The 23,110-nt window shown below is 54.1% G+C and overlaps 1 protein-coding gene across 1 annotated transcript in view; it reads left to right on the top strand.

Moving 5' to 3' along the window:
* Positions 1-5,125: 5,125 nt before the first annotated feature.
* The window catches only part of ajm1 (apical junction component 1 homolog), a 39,673-nt gene continuing 21,688 nt past the window's right edge, over positions 5,126-23,110 (top strand). The window contains exon 1 of the mRNA XM_080212154.1: positions 5,126-5,185. The gene's annotated coding sequence lies outside the window, so the exon portion shown is untranslated. The remainder of the gene's footprint in view (positions 5,186-23,110) is intronic.

Genomic DNA, 23,110 nt, shown 5'->3' with positions numbered 1-23,110 from the left:
TTATCTCTGACAGCACAGGGACAGATCAAACTCTTTGCTTCCACCATTCATGGATTGGGACATGGTTGATCTGTGACCTAATGCCATTTGTCCCAATCCATTAATACATTTGGATATACTGATATACTAAAAGTCTAATGTTTAGAATTTTGCCTGTTAGCCTAGTCCCCAGCCAAAGGAAATACATTCTCTCCAGGGGCTGCATTCTACCTTTTATGTTCCCTTCAATATCTGAAAACTTCCGACAAATCATCCCCAATCATCTAATTTCTGGGAATCGAAAATAGGAGTTATTCAGCCCTCAGCCTGCTCTGCCATTCATTATGCTCATCTAACTGAATAGCCTGATACTGCCTCCCCCATGTGCTTTGACCCCTTCACCTTAAGTGCTGTATCGAACTTATTTGTGAAAACATAGAATGTTTTGCCCTCAATTGCTTTCTGTGATAATGAATTCCACAGGCTGACCACTCGTTGGGTGAAGAAATTTCTTCTCATCTTTGTCCTAATCAGTCTATCCTGAATCGTCAGACTGTGACCCCTGGTTCTGGGCTCCCCCACCATCTGGAACATCCTTCCTGCATCTACCTTGTCTAGTCCTGTTAGAGTTTTATAGGTTTCTATCAGATCCCCCTGCCCACCACCCCACTCCCCCCGATCATCTAAACTCCAGTGAACATAATCCTAACTTCAATCAAATCATCCCCAATCATCTAATTTCTGGGAATAGAAAATAGGAGGCTGTTCAGCCCTTTCAGCCTGCTCGGCCATTCCAGCACTGAGTCCGTCCCTGTGGCTCAGAAGGGAAGGGGGGGGCGAGCAGGAGAGTAATAGTTACTGGGGACTCGACAGAGGGACAGATAGGAAGTTCTGTGGCAGTGAAAGAGACTCACGGATGCTATGTTGCCTCCCGGGTGCCAGGGTCTATGACATCTCGGACCATGTTTTCAGGATCCTTAAGGGGGAGGGGAAACAGTCACAAGTCGTAGTACACATCGGTACCAACAACATAGGTAAGAGAAGGGACAGGGATTTAAAACAGGAATTTAGGGAGCTAGTGTGGAAGCTGAGAACCAGGACAAAACATGTTGTCATCTCTGGTTTATTGCCGATGCCACGTGGTAGAGAGTTGAGGAACAGAGAGAGAGAGTGCAGATTAACATGTGGCTGTAGGGATGGTGTAGAAGGGAGGGTTTCAGTTACATGGATAATTGGAGCACGTACTGGGGAAGGTGGGACCTGTACAAACAGGATAGTTTGCACCTAAACCAGGGGGGCACTAATATACTGGGAAGGAAATTTGTTAGGCTCTTCGGGGGGCTTTAAACTAATTTGTTGGGGGATGGGAAAAAGACCTGTAGTCCAGAAGCCAGTATTGAGTGTAGTGAGGTACTGAGGAGGGTATCAAGGTCGCAGGAGTGTACCAGCACACAGAAAGGTGGGTTGAAGTATGTCTACTTCAATGCAAGGAGCATCCGGAATAAGGTAGGTGAACTTGGAGCGTGGATTGGTACTTGGGACTATGATGTTGTGGCCATTACGGAGACATGGTTAGAACAGGGACAGGAATGGTTGTTGGCAGTTCCGGGGTATAGATGTTTCAGTAAGAGTAGGGAAGGCGGTAAAAGAGATGGAGGAGTAGCATTGTTAATCAAGGATAGTTTAACGACTGCTGAAAGGCAGTTCAAGGGGGATCTGCCTACTGAGGTAATATGGGGTGAAGTTAGAAATAGGAAAGGAGTGGTCACGTTGTTAGTAGTTTTCTATAGGCCCCCAAATAGTAATAGAGATGTGGAGGAGGAAATGGCAAAGCAGATTATGGATAGGTGTGGAGGTCACAGGGTAGTTATCATGGGTGACTTTCACTTTCCAAATATTGATTGGAACCTTTATAGGTCGAATAGTTTGCATGGGGCAGTTTTTGTACAGTGTGTGCAGGGGGGTTTCCTGACACAATATGTGGATAGGCCGACAAGAGGTGGGGCCACTCTTGGTACTGGATAATGAACTGGGCCAAGTGTTAGATTTGTTTGTGGGAGAGCACTTTGGAGATAGTGACCACAATTTGGTATCTTTCAATATTGCAATGGAGAGGGATAGGGCCATACAGCAGGGCAAGGTTTATAATTGGGGCAGGGGTAATTATGATGTGATTCGGCAAGAATTGGGGAGCATAAGATAGGAACAGAAACTGGCAGGTATGGGCACAAATGAAAAGTGGAGCCTGTTCAAGGAACAGATACTGTGTGTCCTTGGTAAGTATGTCCCTATCAGGCAGGGAGGAAATGGCCAAGTGAGGGAACCATGGTTCACAAAAGAGGTTGAAAAAGAGGGAAAAAGAAGCAAATGTAAGGATGAGAAAACAAAGTTCAGTTGGGTCGCTTGAGGGTTACAAGGTAGCAAGGAATGAGCTAAAAAAAGGGCTTACGAGTGTTAGAAGAGGACATGTGGTGTCCTTGGCGGGTTGGATCAAAGAAAACCCCAAGGCTTTTTACTCTTACATGAGAAATAAAAGAATGACCAGGGTGAGGTTAGGGCCAGTCAAGGATAGTAGTGGGAACTTGTGCATGGAGTCAGAAGAGATAGGACAGGCGATGAATGAATACTTTTCTTTAGTGTTCACCAAGGAGAGGGGCCATGTTTTTGAGGATGAGAGTGTGATACAGGCTGATAGGCTGGAGGAGGTAGATGTTCTGAGGGAAGATGTATTAGCAGTTTTGAAAAACCTGAGGGTCGATAAGTCCCCTGGGCCAAATAGGCTATATCCTAGGATTCTTTAGGAGGCAAGGGATGAGATTGTAGAGCCTTTGACTTTGATCTTTGGATCCTCAATGTGGATAGTGCCAGAGGACTGGAGAGTGGTGAACGTTGTTCCTCTGTTCAAGAAAGTAAATAGGAATGACCCTGGTAATTACAGGCCAGTTAGTCTTACTTCGGTGGTCGGTAAGTTAATGGAAAAGGTCCTGAGGGATGGGATTTATGACCATTTGGAAAGATGCAGCTTAATCCAGGATAGTCAGCATGGATTCGTGAACGTTAAATCTTGCCTCACATTTGATTGAATTTTTTGAGGAGGTAACTAAGTGTGTAGATGAAGGTAGAGCAGTTGATGGTGTATACACGGATTTTAGTAAGGCATTTGATAAGGTTCCCCATGGTAGGCTCATGAAAAAAGTAAGGAGGTGTGGGATAGAGAGAAATTTGGTTGATTGGATAAGTAACTGGCTATCTCATAGAAAAGTCTGACAACACCAGGTTTTAGTCCAACCTATTTATTTGATAATATACTCACAAGCTTTCGGGTTTATCCCTTCGTCAGGTGAATGGAGAGTTCTGGCCTCAGACTGAGCATATAAAGCACAGACAGTTTAGAGATTACTGATTAGAATGCGAATCCTGACACCTAACCAGGTGTAAGATCTCTGAAGGTTGCCACTCAAGTGGATAGAGCCGTGAAGAAGGCCGAAAGCTTTTATTAACAGGGGTTTGAGTTTAAGAGCCGTGGAATTATGCTGTAACTGTACAGGACCTTGGTGAGATCATGTTTGGAATATTATGTTCAGTTCTGGTCACCTCACTAAAAAAAGGATGTGGAAGCATTGGAAAGAATGCAGAGGAGATTTACCAGGATGCTGCCTGGTTTGGAGGGTAGGTCTTATGAGTGAAGGTTGAGGGAGCTGGGGCTTTTCTCTTTAGAGCAGAGGAGGATGAGAGGTGACTTAAAAGAGGTTTATAAGATGATGAGGGGGATAGATAGACGTTCAGAGACTATTTCCTCAGGTGGATTAACTGTTACTAGGGGGCATTACTATAAGGTTCATGGTGGGAGATATAGGAGGGATGTCTGAGGTAGGTTCTTGACTCAGAGATGGTTGGAGTGTGGAATAGACTGCCCGCTGTGATAGTGGAGTCGGACACTTTAGGAACTTTCAAGTGGTTATTGGATAGGCACATGGAGCACTCCAGAATGATAGGGAATGGAATAGCTTGATCTTGATTTTGGACAAAGCTCGGCACAACATCAAGGGCCAAAGAGCCTGTACTGTTCTATGTTCTAACTGACTCAATCCACATGCATCCCACCACCCCAGGAATCAGTTGGTAAATCTTTGTTGCACTCCCTCTATAGCAAGAGCATCCTTCCTCAGATTAGACCAAATTGCACACAATATTCCAGGTGTGGCCTCACCATGGCCCTGTATAATTGCAGCAAGATATCTCTGATCCTGTACTCAAATCCTCTCACTATGAAGGCCAACTTACCATTTACCTTTTTTCACAATCGCCTACTGCACAATCAGTGACTGGTTTACTAGACATTCAGGCCTGATTGCACATTCAATCAAAGTTTGTCTTATTTTTCTGCTAATTTATTCTGTGCTCCCTCCAGAGCCACTCTACCCTTCCTAAGGTTGCAATGTTCACAACAACTCCGAGACAGGCTTTGGAAAGCTGAAATAAAAACAGAAAATGGTGCAAAAACTCAGCATATCGGGCAGCATCTGAGGAGAGAGGAACAAGAGTGAATGTCCAGACAGAGATTTCCATTACGCCTTCCCCACTCTTGTCTGGAACTGCTCAGCCATGACTGATCCAGGTCAATAATTAGGCTTCAGTCAGTTGAATGTCAATGTCAGCTAATAATCTCTTCTGAAGGATTTTATCAAACGCCTTTTCACAATCTTTCCCTTTATTTCATCCTCCTTGATTTCTCTCATCTGTCTTTCTCTGGCCGTCTCTTTCCCCTTGCCTGTGTACAGAACTGTCTCTGTCACTCCTCCTCTCTGTGTCACGGTGTCTATCTCGCTGTCACTCTCGATCTCCTTGTCACTGTGTCTCTCACTGTCTCTCTCTCTCTCTCTGTTTCTGTCTGTCTGTTCTGTGTGTGTGTGTCACCTCCTCTCTGTGTCTGTGTCTCAGCCTGGCTGGTACCGGCAGGGGCAGTGTGATCGGATTGGGAAGCTGCAATCTTCTCAGCAGATGTGGCACTGGCTGTGATTCTCTGACCCAAACCCAGAGAAGGGAAAGGGACCGGCGGATCCGCAGGAGGAGGAGGCGGAGGAGGAGGAGGCAGAGTGAGTGCGGCTAGAGGCAGCAGCAGCAGCAGCAGCAGCGGAGACAGGCACTGGCAAGAGGCAGCACCGGCCGCATTGATGGATAGCGGGACAAATGAAGGAGGCAGCAGGTGAGAGGATGGTTCTGAACCCGGGGAGGGAGACAGTCTGAGAGCCGGGGGGGCGGGGGGAGACAGTCTGAGAGCCGGGGGGGTGGGGGGGGGGAGACAGTCTGAGAGCCGGGGGGAGACAGTCTGAGAGCCGGGGGAGGGGGTGGGGGGACACAGCGGAGACCCCGCCGAGAGCTTCAACCTGTGGAATGGAGAGAAGCAGCTTCACTCAGCCTCCCTCCCTCCCTATCCCTCTGCCCCCCTACATACCCTCACCCTCCTCTCCCATCACCCCTGCTACCCCCCCACCCCCCCACTCGACCATAAGGTACAGGAGCAGAAACAGGCCGTTCGGCCCATCGAGCCTGCTCGGCAATTCAATCATAGCTGCAGATTGCTCAGATTTCTCATTCCAAATCAGCCCCCCTCCCCACACCCTCTCCCTCACCCCTCCACTCCTTCCTCTCCCCTCTCTCTCCCCTCCACCCCATCCCCCTACCTCCTCCCTCCAATCCCCACCCCCTCCCCTCACTTACCCTCATCTCCCCTCTCCCCTCACCTACCCTCTCCTCCCTCTCCCCTACCCCCTCCCCATCCCTCTACTCCCCTTCCCATCCCATCCCTCTACTCCCTCCGCTCTCCCTCATCCCCAGTCCGCTCTCTCATCCCCCCTCCGCTCCCCCTTGTCCCCCTCCGCTCCCCCTCATCCCCCCACCGCTCCCCTCATCCCCCCTCCCCTTCCCCCTCATCTCCCCCTCCCCTTCCCCCTCATCTCCCCCTCCCCTTCCCCCTCATCCCCCTCCCCTTCCCCCTCATCCCCCCTCCCCCTCCCCCCTCCGCTTCCCCTCATCCCCCTCTGCTTCCCCTCATCCCCCCTCCGCTCTCCCTCATCCCCCCTCTGCTCTCCCTCATCCCCCCTCCCCTCTGCTCCCCCTCATCCCCCCTCCCCTCTGCTCCCCCTCATTCCTCCCATCACCCTCCCCCATCCCCTCCCTCCCCCTATCCCCCTCCCCTCCCCCTCCCCCCATCCCCCTCCCCTATCCCCCTCCCCCCATCCCCCTCCCCCCCTCCCCCCATCCCCCTCCCCTATCCCCCTCCCCTCCTCTCTCTCTTCTCCTCCCTCTCCCCCTTCTTTCCCCTCCTTTCCCCCTCCCCTCCCTAAACCCCTCCATCCCTATCTCCTCCCCTCCCTATCCCCCTCCTCCACTATCTCCCTCCCCCTCCCCCACCCCCCGTCACCCTCCCTCTCCCCACCCCCGTCACCCTCCCTCTCCCCACCCCCGTCACCCTCCCTCTCCCATCCCCCTCCCGATCTGCCTCTCCCTCTCCCTTACCCCTCCAACTCCCCGTCCCCCTCCCCATCCCCCTCACCTTCCCCATGCCCCTCCTCCTCCCTTTACCCATCCCCCTCCCCCAACCCATCCCCCTCCCTCTCCCCCATCCTTCTCCCCCTCCCCCTCCCCATCTGCCTCTCCCCCTCCCTTCCCCTCTTACCCCTCCATCTCCCTCCTCCCCCACTCCCCCCTTCACCCCCTCACTTCCCCTCCCCTTCCCTCCACCTCCTCTCCCCTTCCCTCCCACCTCCCTCTCCCCTTCCCTCCACCTCCTCTCCCCCTTCCCTCCCCTTCCTCTCCCCCTTCCTCTCCCCTCCCTTTCCCTCCTCTCCCTCTCTGCTCCCTTTCCCTCCTCTCCCTCTCTGCTCCCTTTCCCTCCTCTCCCTCTCTGCTCCCTTTCCCTCCTCTCCCTCTCTGCTCCCTTTCCCTCCTCTCCCTCTCCCCCTTCCCTCCTCTCACCCTACCCATCCCCTCCCACTCCCCTCCCTGTCCCCTCCCCTCCCCTCCTCCTCCCTGTCCCTCCCCTCCCACTCCCTCCCCTCCCTGTCCCTCCCCCTCCCCCTCCCTATCCCCTCCTCTCCCTTTCCCCGCCCCTCCCCTTTCCCCTCCCCCTCCTCCTCCCTCTCCTTCTCCCACTCTGACTACCCTCCCCCCTCCCTTCTCCCCCTCCCTTCTCCTTCCCTCCCTCCCTCCTCCCCCTCCCTTCCACCTTCCTCCCCTCCCCCCTCCTTCTTCCCCTCCCCCTCCCTCCTTCCTCCCCCTCCCTCCCTCCTTCCTCCCCCTCCCTCCCTCCTTCCTCCCCCTCCCTCCCTCCTTCCTCCCCCTCCCTCCCTCCTTCCTCCCTCCTTCCTCCCCCTCCCTCCCTCCTTCCTCCCCTCTCCCTCCCTCCTTCTTCCCCTCCCCCTCCCTCCCTCCTTCCTCCCCCACCCTCCCTCCGTCCTCCCCCACCCTCCCTCCTTCCTCCCCCTCCCTCCCTCCTTCCTCCCCCTCCCTCCCTCCTTCCTCCCCCTCCCTCCCTCCCTCCCTCCTCCCCCTCCCTCCGTCCCTCCCTCCCTCCTCCCCCTCCCTCCGTCCCTCCCTCCTTCCTCCCCCTCCCTCCCTCCCTCCTCCCCCCCCCTCCCTCCCTCCCTCCTCCCCTCCCTCCCTCCTTCCTCCCCCTCCGTCCCTCCCTCATCCCCCTCCCTCCCTCCCTCATCCCCCTCCCTCCCTCATCCCCTCTTTCTCCCTCCCCCTTGCCCCCTCCCCTCCCCCTTGCCCCCTCCCCCCCACTTCCCCCCGACCCCTCTCCCCTTGCCCCCTTTCCCCCCGACCCTCCCCTCCCCTCTGCCCCCTCTCCCCCCGACCCTCCCCTCCCCTCTGCCCCCTCTCCCATTCCCCCTACCCCCTCTCCCTCCCCCTTCCCCTCTCCATCTCTCCCACCCTCCTCTCTGTCTCTCCCACCCTCCTCTCCATCTCTCCCTCCCCCTCCCTCCTCCCCTCCCCTCCCCGCCTCTCCCACCCCCTTCCCCTCCACCCTTTCCTTCCCCCCCACCCTTTCCTTCCCCCTTCCCCTCCCCCCGACCACTCTCCCCTCCCCTTTGCCCCCTTTCCCCCCATCCCCTCCCCCTCCCCCCGCCACCTCTCCCTCCCTCCCCCACTCTGCCTCCACCCCTCTCACTCCCCCCTCCCTCTGCCCTCTCCCTCGCTCCCTCATTCCCCTCTCCCTCCCTCCCTCACTCCCCCCTCTCCCTTACTCCCCCCTCCTCCCCTCTCCCTCCCCCCTCCTTCCTCCCCTCTCCCTTCCCCTTCCCCCCTCCTCCTCCCTTCCCCCTCCTCCTCACCTTTCTCTCCCTCCTCCTCCCTTCCCCCTCCTCCCCTTTCCCTCCCTCCTGTTCCCCTTTCCCTCCCCCTTCCACCCCCCTCTCACCCCTCCCCTTGCCCCTTTCTTCCCACCCCCTCCCCTTCCCCCCACTCCCTCTCCCATTCCCCCCACCCCCTCCCTCCCTCCTGCCCTCTCCCTGCCTCCCTCACTCCCCCCTCACCCTCCCTCCCTCACCCCTCTCCCTCCCTCCACCCCTTTCCCTCCCCCTCTCCCCCCTTCCCCTCCCCGTCCCCCACTTCCCTCCCCCCCTCCCTCCCCCCTTTCCCCTCCACCTCTGCCCTTCTCCCCTCCCCTTTCCCCTTTGGCGCCTTTCTTCCCACATCCCCCTTCCCCCTCCCCCTCTTGCCCCTTCCCCCCCACCCCCTTTTGCGCCTTCCCCCCTCTTGCCTCAACCCTGGCCCTCCCCTTTTCTCCTACCCCACTTCTCCTCCCCCTTTCTCCTCCCTCTCCCCTCTGTCCCCTCCCCCCCTCCATTTCCTCCCCCTCCATCCACTCCCCCCGCCTCCCCTTGACCCCTTCCCTGCCTCCCCCACCGCCCCACGCCCTCCTCCTCACCCCCTCCCCCCCACCCCCCCCTCCTCCCCGTCCCTTTCTCCTCCCTTCCCCCTTTCTCCCCTCCACTTTCCCCCCACCCTCTTCCCCCCGACCCCCCTCTTCCCCCTACCCCCCTCCCCTCTTCCTCCTCCCGTCTCCCCTCCCCTCTCCCCCCCTCCCCTCCCCACCCCTCTTCCCCCCACCCCCTCCCCTCTCCCCCCACCACCCTCCCCTCTCCCCCCCTCTACCCCTCCCCTCTCCCCCCTCCCCACTACCCCCTCCCCTTTCCCCCCTACCCCCTCCTCTCTCCCCCCAACCCCCCTCCCCCTCCCCTCTCCTCTCCCCCCAATCCCCCCTCCCTCTCCCCCCAATCCCCCTCCCCTCTCCCCCCAATCCCCCTCCCCCCTCCCCCCAATCCCCCTCCCCCCAATCCCCCTCCCCCCTTCCCCTTTCCACCTTACCCCTCCCCTCCACCCTACCCTCTCCCCCCCTTTCCGTCCCCTGTCCCCCCTTTCCCTCCCCTGTCCCCCCCACCTTTCCCTCCCCTGTCCCCCCTCTTTTCCTCCCCGTCCCCCACCCTCCCCCTCCCCTGTCCCCTCCCCCTTTCCCTCCCCCTCTTTCCCTCCCCCTCCCCCTTTCCCTCCCCCGTCCCCTCCCCCTTTCCCTCCCCTGTCCCCTCCCCACTTTCCCCTGTCTCCTCCCCCCTTTCCCCTGTCTCCTCCCCCCTTTCCCCTGTCTCCTCCCCTTTCCCCTCCCCGTTTCTCCTGTCCCCTCCCCCAGTCTGCTCCCCCCTTTCCCCCTTCCTCTTCCCCTTTCCCCTTCCTCTTCCCCCTTTCCCCCTTCCTCTTCCCCCTTTCCCCCTTCCTCTTCCCCCTTTCCCCCTTCCTCTTCCCCCTTTCCCCCTTCCTCTTCCCTGTCCCCTCCCCCCTTCCCCTGTCCCCTCCGCTCCCCCATCTCCTCCCCCCCAACCTGTCCCCTACCCATCTCCAACCCCCTTTCCCTTCCCCTCCCCCTCACCTCCCCCTTTTCCCCTCTCACCTCCCTCCTTTCCCCTCGCCCCTCCCCACCTTCCCCTTTCCCTCCTCCCCTCCCTCCCTCTCTGTCCATGCCACCCTCCCTCTCTCTCCCTCCCTCCCCCCTGCCCTCTCTCTCCCGCCCGCCCTCTCTCTCCCTCCCTCCCTCCCACCCACCTACCCGCCCTCTCTGTTCCTCCCTCCCACCCTCTCTCTCCCTCCCTCCCACCCACACACCCTCCCTCTCTGTCCCTCCGGCCCGCCCGCCCGCCCTCTCCCTCCCTCCCACCCACCCACCCACCCTCTCCCTCCCTCCCACCCACCCACCCACCCGCCCTCTCTGTCCCTCCCTCCCTCCCACCCTCCCACCTGCCCTCTCTCTCCCTCCCACCCACCCACCCGCCCTCTCTCTCCCTCCCACACACCCGCCCTCTCTCTCCCTCCCACCCGCCCTCTCTCTCCCTCCCACCCTCCCACCCGCCCTCTCTATCCCTCCCACACACCCGCCCTCTCTATCCCTCCCACACACCCGCCCTCTCTCTCCCTCCCTCCCTCCCACCCGCCCGCCCTCTCTCTCCCTCCCTCCCACCCACCTGCCCTCTCTCTCCCTCCCACCCTCCCGCCCGCCCTCCCGCCCTCTCTCTCCCTCCCACCCACCCGCCCGCTCGCCCTCTCTCTCCCTCCCACCCTCCCACCCGCCCTCTCTCTCCCTCCCACCCTCCCACCCGCCCTCTCTCTCCCTCCCACCCTCCCACCCGCCCTCTCTCTCCCTCCCTCCCTCCCACCCGCCCGCCCTCTCTCTCCCTCCCTCCCACCCACCCGCCCTCTCTCTCCCTCCCTCCCACCCACCCGCCCTCTCTCTCCCCTTCACCACCCGCCCGCCCTCTCTCTCCCTCCCACCCACCCGCCCGCTCGCCCTCTCTCTCCCTCTCACCCACCCGCCTGCCCTCTCTCCCTCCCTCCCGCCCTCTCTCTCCCCCCTCCCTCCCACCCGCCCTCTCTTTTCCTCCCGCCCTCTCTCTCCCTCCCTCCCTCCTTCCCACCCGCCCTCTCTCTCCCTCCCTCCGTCCCCACTCCCCTCCTCCCCATCCCCCTCCCTCCTCCACATCCGCCTCCCCCCTTCTCCACCCCCTTCTCCCCCCCTCTCCACCCCATCCTCTCCCTCCACCTCCCACCCCCCTCCCCTCCCTCTCCCTCCCTCACCATCCCTCTTTCATCCCCTGTCCTCCCTCTTTCCTCCCCTCTCCTCCCTTCGTTTTCCCTCTCTCTGCCTCCCTCTCGCTCTCTCCTCCTCCCCCTTGTCCCCCTCTCCTTTACTAGGCTGATACCGGAGTTGAGGGGGTTGAGCTATGAGGAGAGGCTGAATAAACTAGGCTTGTACTCGTTAGAGTTTAGAAGAATGAGGGGAGATCTCATTGAGACATATAAGATGATGAATGGGATGGATAGGATAGAGGTGGAGAGACTCTTCCCGCTCAGAAAGGACAGTAGGACTAGGGGGCACAGCCTCAAGATAAAGGGGGGCGGTTTAGAACGGAGTTGAGGAGGAACTTCTTCACTCAAAGGGTGGTGAATCTCTGGATTTCTCGGCCCGATGAAGTGGTGGAGGCTGCCTCGCTAAATATTTTTAAGACGCGGGTTGATGGGTTTTTGATAAGCGAGGGGATTAAGGGTTATGGGGAGAGGGCGGGAAAGTGGAACTGAGCCACGACAGATCAGCCATGATCTTATTGAATGGCGGGGCAGGCTCGAAGGGCTAGACGGCCTACTCCTGCTCCTATTTCTTATGTTCTCCTTCCCTTGTCCCTCTCCCTCCTTCCCCCTCTCCCTCCCTACTCCTCTCCCTCCCTCCTCCCTGTCTCCTTCCCTCCTCCCCATCTCCCACCCTCCTCTCCAGCCCCTTCCCCCTTCCCCTCTCCCTCCACCCTTCTCCCCCTCTTTCCATCCCATCCTCCCCCTCCCACCCTCTTCCCTCCCCCTCCCACCTTCCTTCCTCTCCTTCCCTCCTCCCTTTCCCTCCCTCCCTCCCTCCTCCCTCTCTCCTCCCCTCTCCCTCTGCCTCTCTCTCCCTCTCTCTCTTCCTCCCAGCTCCCCCTCTCACTCCCTCGCCCACCCCTCCATGCCCCTTTCCCCTCCCATTGTTGCCCCCTCACACCATTACCCCCTTCCCTTTGTTGCCCTCTTCCCTGTTTGGCCCCCTCCCGTCGCTGTCCCCTCCCCTCATTGCCCGCTCCTCATTGCCTCCCACCACTTTTTGCCTCCCTCACCCTCCCCTCCTTGCGCCCCCCCCTCACCCTCCCCTCCTTGCGTCCCCCCCCACTTTGCGTCCCCCCTCGCCCTCCCCTTTTTGCGCCCCCCTCGCCCTCCCCTCTTTGCACCCCCCTCCTTGTGCCCCTCCCTCACCATCCCCTCTTTGCGCCCCTCCCTCGCCCTCCCCTCTTTGCGCCCCTCCCTCGCCCTGCCCTCTTTGCGCCCCCCTTGCTCTCCCCTCTTTGAGCCCCCCGTCGCCCTCCCCTCATTCCTTTCAATCTTCCTTTCTCCATCCCGCCCCCTCACTCACTCATTCCACTCCCTCTCACCTTCCCTCACCCCAGTCCCCTCCTTCCTCCCCTTCCCCCTCTCCCGCCCTCCTCCTCCCCCTCCTCCTTCTCTCCCTTTGCCTTCTCACCCACCCGCTGGTTTCCCCTCCCTCCCTCGTCCCTTCCCTCCTTCTTCACTCTCTCTTGCCCCAATCCTTCACATTTTGAAGATTCCTCTATTTTCCCTACTCCTCTTTCCCCTTCTCCCCCTCATTCTCCCTCTCATTCCCCCCTCATTCTCCCTCCCGTCCCCCTCATTCTCCCTTCTGTCCCCCTCATTGGTCGCAAGGAATGAGCTAAAAAAGGGGCATAGGAGAGCTAGGAGGGGGCATGAGAAGTCCTTGGCGGGTCGTACTCTTATGTGAGAAATGAAAGAATGACAGGGTGAGGTGAGGGCTGGTCAAGGATAGTAGTGGAATCAGAAGAGATAGGACAGACAATGAATGAATACTTTTCTTCAGTGTTCACCAAGGAGAGGGGCAATGTTTTTGACTTCTCCCCACTCACCTGACAAAGGAGCAGTGCTCCGAAAGCTAGTGGCGTTTAATACCAAATAAACCTGTTGGACTTTAACCTGGTGTTGTGAGACTTCTTACTGTATTTACCCCAGCCCAACGCCGGCATCTCCACATCATATCTCATAGAAAGCAGAGGGTGGGGGTGGATGGAAAATTTTCAGACTGGAGGCCAGTTACCAGCGGTGTACCACAGGGATCAGTGCTGGGTCCTCTGCTATTTGTGATTTTTATCAATGATTTGGAAGAGGGGGCTGAAGGGTGGGTTAGTAAATTTGCTGATGACACCAAGATTGGAGGAGTAGTGGATGATGTGGAGGGCTCTTGCAGGCTGCAAAGAGACATTGATAGGATGCAGAGCTGGGCCAAGAAGTGACAGATGGAGTTTAACCCTGATACGTGCGATGTAATTCATTTTGGTAGGACAAACATGAATGTGGATTATTGGGTCAATGGCAGGGTTCTGAGGAATGTGGAGGAACAGAGAGATCTTGGGGTTCATATCCACAGGTCTCTGAAGTTTGCCACTCAAGTGGATAAAGCTGCGAAGAAGGCTTATAGTGTGTTCGCGATTATTAAGGATAATCAAGGATTATTAAGGAGAGGACTAGAGGGCACAGCCTCAAGATAAGGGGGGGGCAGTTTAGATCGGAGTTGAGGAGGAACTTCTTCACTCAAAGGGTGGAGAATCTCTGGAACCTGTGGAGGCTACCTCGCTAAATATATTTAAGTCACGGGTAGATAGGTTTTTGACAGACAAGGGGATTAAGGGTTATGGGGAGAGAGCGGGAAAGTGGAACTGATCCACTTCAGATCAGCCACGATCTTATTGAATGGCGGGGCAGGCTCGAAGGGCTAGATGGCCTACTCCTGCTCCTATTTCTTATGTTCTTATTGTTAACAGGGGTTTGAGTTTAAGAGCCATGGGGTTATGCTGCAACTGTACAGGACCTTGGTGAGACCACATTTGGAATATTGTGTGCAGTTCTGGTCACCTCACTATAAGAAGGATGTGGAAGCATTGGAGAGAGTGCAGAGGAGATTTACCAGGATGCTGCCTGGTTTGGAGGGTAGGTCTTATGAGGAAAGATTGAGGGAGCTGTGGCTTTTCTCTTTAGAGCGGAGGAGGATGAGAGGCGACTTAACAGAGGTTTATAAGATAATGAGGGGGATAGATAGAGTGGACGTTCAGAGACTATTTCCTTGGGTGGATGTAGCTGTTACTAGCGGGGCATAACTATAAGGTTCATGGTGGAAGATATAGGAGGGATGTCCGAGGTAGGTTCTTCACTCAGAGAGTGGTTGGGGTGTGGAATAGACTGCCTGCTGTGATAGTGGAGTCGGACACTTTAGGAACTTTCAAGCGGTTATTGGATAGGCACATGGAGCACACCAGAATGATAGGGAGTGGGATAGCTTGATCTTGGTTTCGGACAAAGCTCAGCACAACACCAAGGGCCGAAGGGCCTGTACTGTTCTGTGTTCATTCTCCCACCCGTCCCCTTCATTCTCCCTCCACTCTTCACCCCCTCCTCATTTCTTCCCCCTCTTCGCTTCCTTGCTCCCTCCTTGCTCCCCTCGCCTCCCATCTCTTCCTTCCCCTTAAGAAGGGGAACAGAGACTTCCCCGGGAATTATAGACCGGTGAGTCTCACTTCTGTTGTGGGCAAGGTTTTGGAAAAAATTATTAGGGATAGGATTTATAGTTATTTGGAGAGTAATGAGTTGATTGGAGATAGTCAGCATGGTTTTGTGGCGGGTAGGTCGTGCCTTACTAACCTTATTGAGTTTTTTGAGAAAGTGACCAAAGAGGTGGATGGGGGTAAGGCAGTGGACGTGGTGTATATGGATTTTAGTAAGGCGTTTGATAAGGTTCACCATGGTAGGCTTCTGCACAAAATGCAGATGTATGGGATTGGGGGTGATCTAGGGAACTGGATTAGGAATTGGCTAGCGGATAGGAGACAGAGGGTGGTGGTTGACGGTAAATATTCATCATGGAGTTCGGTTACAAGTGGTGTGCCTCAGGGATCTGTGTTGGGGCCACTGCTGTTTGTGATTTTTATTAATGATCTGGATGAGGGTATAGTTGGGTGGATCAGTAAATTTGCTGATGACACCAAAGTCGGAGGTGTGGTAGATAGTGAGGAAGGGTGTCATAGTTTGCAGGAAGACTTAGACAGGTTGCAGAGCTGGGCCGAGAGGTGGCGGATGGAGTTTAATGCAGAGAAATGTGAGGTAATTCACTTTGGTAGGAATAACAGATGTGTTGAGTATAGGGCTAACGGGAAGACTTTGAATAGTGTGGAGGAGCAGAGGGATCTAGGTGTATGTGTACATAGATCCCTGAAAGTTGGGAATCAAGTAGATAAGGTTGTTAAGAAGGCATACAGTGTCTTGGCGTTTATTGGTAGGGGGATTGAATTTAGGAGTCGTAGCGTTATGTTGCAACTGTACACAACTCTGGTGCGGCCGCACTCGGAGTATTGTGTGCAGTTCTGGTCCCCACATTACAGGAAGGATGTGAAGGCTTTGGAGAGGGTGCAGAGGAGGTTTACCAGGATGTTGCCTGGTATGGAGGGGAGATCCTATGAGGAGAGGCTGAGGGATTTGGGGTTGTTTTCACTGGAAAGAAGGCGGCTAAGAGGGGATCTTATTGAAACATATAAGATGATTAGAGGTTTAGATAGGGTGGATAGTGATAGCCTTTTTCCTCTGATGGAAAAATCTAGCACGAGGGGGCATGGCTTTAAACTAAGGGGGGGTAGTTATAGGACAGATGTCAGGGGTAGGTTCTTTACCCAGAGGGTGGTGAGGGATTGGAATGCCCTGCCTGCTGCAGTTGTAAATGCGCCTAGTTTGGGGGCGTTTAAGAGGTCTGTGGATAGGTTTATGGACGAAAAGGGATTGGTTTAGGTTAGTGGGTCATTGTTTTTTTTTTAACTGGTTGGCGCAACATCGTGGGCCGAAGGGCCTGTTCTGCGCTGTAATGTTCTATGTTCTATGCCTCACTCTACCTCCCTTGCCCCCTCCTTCCCTTCCTTCCTTCTCCCCTCCTTTCCCCCTCACTCCCTCATGTCCCCTCCTTTTCCCTTCCTCCCTCACCCCTTCCCTTCTTTCCTCTCCATCACTCGCTCCTTCCCTCCCACTTTGCGCCCCCTCTTTCCTCTTCCCTCCTTCGCCCTCCCTCCCTCAACCCACTCCTTCACATTTTGAAGACTCCTCTATTTTTCCTCAACCTCCTTTCTCTCCCTCCCCTCCCTCCCTCTCCCCCCTTGCCCTTTCCCTTCTCTTGCCACCCCCTTGTTTCCCTCCCTCCCTCACCCCCCCCACTTCGCATCCTCTCCTTCCCCTCTCTCCCTCGCCCCATTCCTTCACATTTTGAACATTTCTCTATTTTCCCTCCTCCTCCTCTCTTCCCCTTCCCCCTCCCTCGCTTGGCCCCGTCCTTTCCCCCCCTCACCCCCTCCTTTCCTTTCCATCCCTTGCCCCTCTTCTCATTTCCCCTCCCTCCACCCCTCCTTTCCTCTCCCTCCTTGCCTCTTCCGTCATTCCCCCTTCCTCATGCCCCTCCTTTCCTCTTCCTCCCCATCTTCCCCCGCCCTCCCTTGACCCCCCTTCCTTTTCTCCCTCCCGCGTCCCTCATCCCCCTCCCTCCCTCACTCAACTCCTTCAGATTGTGAAGATTCCTCAATTTTCCCTCCTACTTCCCCTTCTCCCTCCTTCTCTGCCCCCCCACTCCCTCTCTCCTCTCCTTTTCAAAATGGAAGGAAAGAGAAAATGGGATATTATTGACTGGTTAACGGCGTTGGGGAAATGCTGGAGTCAAATATTAAAGATGTAATAACTGAGCATTTGGAAAGCGGTGACAGAATTGGTCCAAGTCAGCATGGATTCACTAAAGGGAAATCACAATTGACAAATCTTCTGGAATTTTTTGAGGATGTGACTAGTAGAATGGACAAGGGTGCATCAGTGGATGTTCTGTATCTGGACTTTTAAAAGACTCTTGATAAAGAGATTAGTAAACAAAATTAAAGCTCATGAGGGGGTAATGTTTGAAGTGTATCGAGAACTGGTTGGTAGACAGGAGAGTGGGAATAAATGGGTCCTTTTCAGATTGGCAGGCAGTGACTAGTGGAGTACCGCAGGATTCAGTGCTGGGACCCCAGCTATTCACAATGTACAGTAATGATTTGGATGAAGGAATTGAATGCAATGTCTCCAAATTTGCAGATGACACTAAGCTGGGTGGCAGTGTGTACTGTGAGGAGGATGCTAGGAGGCTGCAGGGTGATTTGGACAGGCTGGCTGAGTGAACATAGAACATAGAACACTACAGCGCGGAACAGGCCCTTCGGCCCACAATGTTGCGCCGACCAGTCTTATTTTTTTAAAAAAAAACATTGACCCACTAATCTAAACCAATCCCTTTTCGTCCATAAACCTATCCACCAATCTCTTAAACGCCCCCAAACTAGGTGCATTTACAACTGCAGCAGGCAGGGCATTCCAGTCCCTCACCACCCTCTGGGTAAAGAACCTGCCCCTGACATCCGTCCTATAACTACCCCCCCTTAATTTAAAGCCATGCCCCCTCATGCTAGATTTCTCCATCTGAGGAAACAGGCTATCACCATCCACCCTATCTAAACCTCTAATCATCTTATATGTTTCTATAAGATCCCCTCTTAGCCGCCTTCTTTCCAGTGAAAACAGCCCCAAATCCCTCAGTCTCTCCTCATAGGACCTCCCCTGCATACCAGGCAACATCCTGGTAAACCTCCTCTGCACCCTCTCCAAAGCCTCCACATCCTTCCTGTAATGTGGGGACCAGAACTGCACACAGTACTCCAAGTGCGGCCGCACCAGAGTTGTGTACAGTTGCAACATGACGCTGCGACTCCTAAATGCTTGTGGGTAAATGCTTGGCAAATGCAATATAATGTGGATAAATGTGAGGTTATCCACTTTGGCAAAAACAGGAGGGAAGATTATTATCTGAATGGTGGCAGTTTAGGAAAAGGGGAAATGCAAGGTGACCTGGGTGTGATGGCAGAAGGTTGGCATGCAGGTACAGCAGGCAACGAGGAAAGCTAATGGCATGCTGGCTTTCACAGCAAGAGGATTTGAGTATAGGAGTAAGGATGTCTTGCTGCAGTTATACATGGCCTTGGTGAGGCCACACTTTGAGTATTATGTGGAGTTTTGGTCTCCTAGTCTGAGAAAGGCCATTCTTGCTGTTGAGGGAGTCCAGTGAAGTTTCACCAGACTGATTCCTGGAATGGCAGCACTGATAGATGAAGAGAAACTGGATTGACTAGGCTGGTACTCACTGGAATTTATAAGGATGAGAGGGGATCTCATGGAAACATATAAAACCCTGATGGGACTGGACAGGCTAGAAGTGGAAAGAATGTTCCTGATGTGGAGAAGTGCAGAAATAGGGGTCACAGCCTAAGAATAAAGGGTAAGCCGTTCAGGATTGAGGTGAGGAAGAACTTGTTCACTCAGAGAGTTGTGAACCTGTGGATTTCTCTCCCACAGAAAGCCAGTTTGTGAGATATGTTGAAGAGGGAGCTGGACATGGCCCTAGTGACTGAAAGGAACAAGGGGTATGGAGAGAAAGTGGGGCTGGGGTACGGAAAATGCATGATCAACCATGGTCATATTGAATGGTGGTGCAGGCTAAAGGGCCGAATGGCCAACTCCTGCACCTATTTTCTATGTTTCTCTCTCATTCCCTCTCCCCACATTCTGCCCCACCTCCCTCCCTCCATTTCTTTCTCTCCCCCTACCTCCCTCATTCTAACCACACTCTTTTGAATGGAGGGCTGTGACTAGTGGCATTCCTCAGGGATCAGTGCTGGGACCTTTGCTGTTTGTAGTATATATAAATGATTTGGAGGAAAATGTAACTGATTTGATTAGTACATTGGCGGCAACATGAAGGTTAGTGGAATTGTGGAAAGCGATGAGGACCATCAGAGAATACAGCAGGATATAGATCAGTTGGACACTTGGGTGGAGAGATGGCAGATGGAGTTTAATCCAGAGGTGTGAGGTAATGCATTTTGAAAGGCCTAATATGGATGGGAAATATACAGTAAATGACAGAACCCTTAAGAGTATTGAGAGGCAGAGGGATCTGGGTGTATAGGCACACAGGTCACTGAAAGTGGCAACACTGATGGAGAAGGCAGTCAAGAAGGCATACGGCATGCTTGCCTTCATTGAGCTGGGCACTGAGTTTAAAAATTGGCAAGTCATGTTGCAGCTTTAGAGAACCTTAGTTAGGCTCCACTTGGAATTGGAACAATGGAGGTTGAGGGGCAATCTGATAGAAGTCTACAAGATTATGAGAGGCATGGACAGAGTGGATAGTCAGAAGTTTTTTTCCCAGACTGGAAGAGACAATTACTCAAAGGCATAGGTTTAAGGTGCAAAGGGCAAGATTTAAAGGCAAGTACGAGGCAAGTTTTTTGCACAGAGTGTGGTAGGTGCCTAGAGCTCGCTGCTGGGTCAGGTAGTGGAAGCGTATATGGTAGTGGCTTTTAAGGGGCGTCTGGACAAATACATGACTAAGATGGGAATAGAGGGATATGGTCCCTGGAAGGGTAGGGGATTTTAGTTAAGTCGGGCAGCACGGTCAGTGCAGGATTGAAGGGGCCGAAGGGCCTGTTCCTGTGCTGTAATTTTCTTTGTTCCTCCTCTCGCATTCCATCCATTGATCCTCATTCTCTCCCCCTCTCCTCCCCACCCTCATTCTTTCCTCCTCGTCCCTCATTCTTTCTCCCTCTCCTCTCCACCTGCATTCTCTCCTCCTCCCCTCCCACCCTCACTCTTTTTCACTCCCCTCCCACCCTCATTCTTTTTCACTCCCCTCCCACCCTCATTCTTTCTCCCTCTCCTCCCACCCTCATTCTCTACCCCTCTTCTCTCTGTCTGCATTCTCTCCCCCTCTCCTCCTGCCCTCATTCTTTCCTCGTCTCTCATTCTTTCCCCCTCTTCTCCTGCCCTCATTCTCTCCCTCTCTTCCCTCATTCTCTCCCCCTCTCCTCTTCACCTGCATTCTCTCCCCCCTCCCTGCCCTCATTCTCTCCCTCTCTTCCCTCATTCTCTCCCCCTCCTCACGCCATCATTCTCTTCCCTCATTCTCTCTCCTTCTCTCCTCCCCGGCTACGTTCTCTCCCTCTCTCCTCCCCGGTCACATTCTCTCCCTCTCTCCTCCCCAGCCGCATTACGTAGAAACATAGAAGATAGGAGCAGGAGGAAGTCATTTGGCCCTTCAAGCCTGCTCAACCATTCATTACGATCATGGTTGATCATCTAACTCAATAGCCTAAGGGGAATTTCACAGTAACTTCATTGTAGTGTTAATGTAAGCCTTATTTGTGACTAATAAGTAAACTCTACTTTTACTTAATCCTGCTTTTTCCCCATTACCTTTGACCCCATTTGCCCAAATGTTATATCCAGCTGCCTCTTGAATACATTCATGTTTTAGCATCCTCCTTTAGTAATGAATTCCACAGGCTCACCACTCTTTGGGTGAAGAAATGTCTCCTCACCTCCATCCTAAATTGTCTATCCTGAATCATCAGATTGACCCCTGGTTCTGGACTCCCCCACCATTGGGAACATCCTCCCTGCATCCACCCTGACTAGGCCTGATAGAATTTTATAAGTCTCTGAGATTCCCCCCTCATTCGTCTGAGCCCCAGCAAAAATAATCCTAACCTAGTCAATCTCTCCTCATACATCAGTCCCGCCATCCCCAGAATCAGCCTGGTAAACCTTCACTGCACCCCCTCGAGAGCAAGAACATCCTTCCTCAGAAAAGGAGACCAAAACTGCACACAGTACTCTAGCTGTGGCCTCACCAAGGCCCCTGTATAATTACAACAACACATCCCTGCTCCTGTACTCAACCTCTCGCAATGAAGGCCAACATACCATTTACCTTCTTTATCGCCTGCTGCACCTGCATGCTTACCTTCAGTGACTGGTGCACAAGGACACCCAGGTCCCTCTGCACACTCCCCTCTCCCAATTTACAGCCATTCAGATAGTAATCTGCCTTCTTGTTTTTGCTTCCAAAGTGAATAACTTCACATTTATCCAAATTATATTGCATCAGCCATTGATTTGCCCACTCACCCAACCTGTCCAGATCATGCTGAAAGATCTCTGCGTCCTCATCACAGTTCACCCTCCCACCCAACTTGGTATCATCTGCAAACTTTGAGATGTTACATTTTGTTCCAAATCGTTAATATATATTGTGAATAGCTGGGGTTCCAGCACCAATCCCTGTGGCACCCCATTAGTTACTGCCTGCCAATTTGAAAAGCACCCATTAATTCCAACTCTTTGATTCCTCTCTGCCAACCAGTTTTCTATCCATCGCAATACACTTCCTCCAATCACACGCGCTTTAATCTTGCATGGTGATCTCTTATGTGGGATGTTGCGCAGCATTCTCTCCCCCTCTCCTCCCTGCCCACATGCTCAGTGTGTGAACTTTAAAATACTGACTGTTCTTTTCCTGTTTCACTGAGGTCAAATATCTTAAATAGGATGACTGAAAGCTAGCGAGAGAGAGAGAGAGGGAGATTGACAGAATGTGGAAAATGTTCCAGCAACGCATCTTTATTTCAATATTCAATCTGGCAGTTCCATAAACCTTTTGCTGTCTCTGTGACATTCTCCTGTCCTACAGACACACACACATCAGACACAAGGATATTTTTACCTGTTGACACTCTAGATTTTGGGTAGGAAGTGAGGTGGGTGTCTGCATGTGCTCAGTCACACTGTGAAACATCTGTGCTGCCACGTGGCCTGTGATGAGTATGTGGAGATCACATGGACTGGACACTCCATGGTCCCCTGCTCACTGTCTCAAGGCTGCTGTGTCTGAAGGAGAGTTTAGCACAGTACAGACCCAAAGGGAATCTCGCCAGTCACAGCTCAGACTGAGGGATGGGGAACCTCCTGCTGCTATCACTCACTGTGTCTGCTGCAGCTTCCCAGAAATGGATAAAAGCAAAAGTGACTGATCAACAAAAACAGTTCACAATAAAACAAAGCACCAACATTAAGTGTGGGATTGTCCAGTATCCTGTCAATTCAATTCTGTCTGAACTCAGTATCTAAAGAGTGTTCATCAGAGCTAACCAGCTTCTAATATAGACCAAGAGTGAGGCCATACTGCACCACCCAGGGATGGGGGGGAGAGGGAGTGAGTGTGAAAGGGGGGAGTGGGAATGAAGGGGAGGAGCAAGGAGGGGGAAGGGAGCGTGAGTGAAGAGAGGGGAGAGGGAGTGAGAGTGAAGGGAGGAGGAGGAAGTGAGAGTGAAGGGGAGGGAGAGGGAGTGATATTGCGGGAATGAGGATGTAGGTTTGAAATATTGGAAGATGATTAGAAACCTGTCTGCAATGTGACAGTACTGTGTTCCTTAATCGACACTGTTATGTAAAAAGCACAAACTGAAGGACGTGTGTGTGGTGGCAAATGATGGCTCAATTTGTTCAGCTCACTGTAAAGTCAGAGCTGTCCATCTGTTCCTATCTGGCCTCCCCTCACCCAGTGAAACCACCAATATCTAGCCCAGAATCACAGGATGGGGGTGTGGATGGAAGAGTGGGGCAGCGAGATTGGCAAAAAGGAGTAGTGATTCTATCATTAAGGAAAGAGACAGACATTCCTGTGTTTCAGAGATGAATCCAGGATGGTGCAGAGACTCGATAGAGTACAGGGTATCACACAGCATTGGGTGGGGGGTGGGGGGGGGTGGAGACTTGCTAGAGTACAGGGTGTCACGGGGAGAGGGAGACTCCCTAGGGTATAGGGTTTCATGGGGGGGAGACTCACTAGTGTCCAGGGTGCCACTCAGCAGTGAGTGGGGTCTCGCTAGGGTACAGGGTGTCAAATAGCAATGGGTGGGGAGCCTCGCTAGGGTACAAGGTGTCACTGGGTAGTGGGTAGGGTCTCGCTAGGATACAGGGTTTCACGGGGCGGGGGGGTAGACTCGCTAGACTATGGGGTGTCACTGGGTAGTGCTGGGGGGAGCGGGGGGAGTGCTGCTCAGGTACAGAAAGCGAAAGA

Source organism: Carcharhinus amblyrhynchos, chromosome 25 (genome assembly GCF_965287045.1).
Source record: "Carcharhinus amblyrhynchos chromosome 25, sCarAmb.v2.hapA, whole genome shotgun sequence".
Taxonomy (NCBI): Eukaryota; Metazoa; Chordata; class Chondrichthyes; order Carcharhiniformes; family Carcharhinidae; genus Carcharhinus; species Carcharhinus amblyrhynchos.
This window is presented reverse-complemented; position numbering and strand designations above follow the sequence as displayed.